We start from the raw sequence: 2,845 nt of genomic DNA, 5'->3' as shown, positions 1-2,845 counted from the left end.
TCCATAAATGTGTAATTCCTTTTTTCCTGCCTTTTAAAATGTCAGTGCCATTGTAAATGATCTTTTACACGTGGAAGAATATTTTTATTAATTGGTAGCCCATTTTTAAAATGGGAAGAGTTTTGATTATTGCCCAAGACATAGCCATATGCTAGAGGATGAAGTGGGATAAATCTGTGACCCTGTTTTTTACGAGTATGGATTTTTTCAGGCTTCTTCTGTTCTCCCCCCTGAAGATGTGCATTGGTTTGAATTTGCCTACTGTTTGATAAAAATACATTTGTCAAAGCCTGACAATCTTTAACATTTTATGGTGTGTGTTTTTAATTGACCCACTTACTTACAATGAGAGACTAGTGGTTAAACAGTACTTGTGATTAGAGATATAGCATGTTGATAATATCTAACTGTTTGTTGTTTGAAATTCTAATTTAAAATTTTATAAGAGAATAAACTAAGTTGATTTAAGGTTAGCTTTCTCCCATTGAACATGCAAAATTAAGTTTTAAAGTCAGTCGTGTTTGCAAAACTGCTGTTTTGTGCACCTTGTATTGTCTTTTTGGTTGAGAATATTGTATTTAATATGTAGTTTACTCATTTAGTAGGCAGATTCCCCAAAAGGAAAATCAGTAAAACAAGTAGATTGTAACATTTGCAACAGATAAACAGAATCAAAACTTGGTGTATAATTATTTTGATAGGAAAATGTAGTACAATGCATTTTGCTATGTGTCTTTCCCTAACTTTGAAATATACATATTTGTATATATAGCCTTAAAACTAATGCAGAGTTAGGGAACACTGAACAGTGAAAAAGTAACTTATAGTGTCTTGGAACTAAGTATAGTATATACCAGCAAACTTTTCTTTTTATCCCTCTTGTCTGTGTGGGGTGCTTAAAACGTAACTTCATTGTATTCAGTTTGTAATCTGTTGGAGCATGAATGAAGAAAAAATAAGCACTATTTGTATTTATAAATTTCTAGCAATTTTTGCTTAAAGAACCAGTTCCTTACCTACCTATGAATAAATGCTTAAAATGTCTGATTTTGTTGTAGAGTGCAAAACTATAATAATGTTAAGTTAGAGCTTCACAGGCACCTAATTAACAGGCATATTTAATAACACGTGGCGTGTTAGTGCGAAAAGCTAAATGCAATTTAGGACTAGGCAGTTAAGGTTCTGTCCTTTTTCATATAGACTGAAGTTTAGTTTTGGAAAATGCAAAACCTTGAACTGGACTGTGGGAACCTTTTCAGTTTCAAACTTTTAAAAGTCGGAAGCAAAACTGTGGTGTGTAAAGCCATACTTCATAGTTGCTTAAACTGTCTCAGTGACAAATGTGTGTAGTCGAAGCCTCTTCCTTTGAGGCCTCCTGAAGGTTAGGAAGGACGTACCTCTGCTGTTGTGACAGGTGCTGTCACTGGCTTTGAGGGCAGTGGCAGAAAGCCTGTTTCAGGCCTTTCTCCCTCCCAGCTGCGTTCAGCGTTTTGATGAGGTCAGAGCACTGAATCTATTATGTATGCATAAACACTGCCGTTTTAGATACAGATTTTGATTACAAAGTACACTAATTATGTAAAGCATCCTAGAAAAGAGGCAAGCTGTACTTTTCACTGCTCTGAAAAGAAAAAGGCACTTTTGCACGTTTGTGCACCTCCTTCTTGCACCAGAAACTTTTCTTTAATGCTAAAAACATTAGCACCTCAGGGGCAAGGCAGCAATTTTTCTTGAAGTATTGTGTGCTATTTATTTCCCTCATGGAAAAAGTTTCCTGTGTGACGAAAATGAAAATTGTGTGATGTTAAAAGATGTATTTTTGAATACATGTTCAGATAGGGTGGTCCCAATTTGCTTGTTTAAAAAAAAAAAGAAATGATATTTGTAAAGCTACTTCTCTTCGTATGCCATGCAACTTTGTTTTCCTTCTACATTTAATGGCTTCACTGGCTTCAGTTTTCTGTGAGTTTTGTTACAGTCAGATTAAATGTTTCACTGGTCGTTCTGGGAAAATACCTGTACTGCTTTACAGACACCTGTTTCAAATAATTCTCACTAATTCAGCATTGAAATATGTTCAAGACAGAAGCTTCTTCTAAAATGTGTTTTAAAACCAGTGTTGTATTAACTAAGTGTGATTATTTTTAGCAGGGCCCCAGACTTGCAAGGCTTTGTAAATCCGTTGTCAGTCGCATCCTGGTACCCACAGTGGGCACAGATCTGCAGGTCCTGAGCAAGCAGTGGCCTTTCAGCTGGCCTGCATTTATGCAGTCTGTAAGCAGCTCTGCAGAGCTCCTGATGTGTGCCCATCACTCAGTGTAATCTCCAGCAGAAGTCAGAATTGGAGATCAAAATTTCACCTCCTTCTTGTTAACCTATGCTGAATTGTGGTAATTCTAGGTTGTCTCATGTGAGCAAGATGCCTGCAGAATATTAAACAGCAGATGAGGAATTGTAGCACTGACCTTGGTGGTTCAAGCAGGTGCCAAAGTTGTTCATCTTAACATGTGCTTAGAATACTGACTTGAATAACAATGAGATTGTTTACTAGGAAACTGATACCATCTCAATGGTATAGGTTAAAATCTGAGCCATTTTCCTTAGTTCAAGAATTGGAAACTTCAGGGTGATTTAGCAAAACTGGGGAGTAGTTTGCACTGCAGTTGATACCCTGATAAGAATCTCATTTTGACTTGTTACACTGGGATAATACAGGCTTCCTATTGCATTTCAGTTTTTTAATAACTTATAAACTAAGGATATGGTTTCATGGTCAACTAATATCAAAACTGAGTTATTGCTATAAGTTTCCTTCCATTGCTTGCTTTGTGTCAACAGTAGTGTT

This window comes from Phasianus colchicus, chromosome 5, assembly GCF_987193195.1.
Source record: "Phasianus colchicus chromosome 5, bPhaCol1.hap1.1, whole genome shotgun sequence".
NCBI classification, from domain to species: Eukaryota; Metazoa; Chordata; class Aves; order Galliformes; family Phasianidae; genus Phasianus; species Phasianus colchicus.
The sequence above is the reverse complement of the archived record's forward strand: the minus strand, read 5'-3'. Positions refer to the sequence as shown.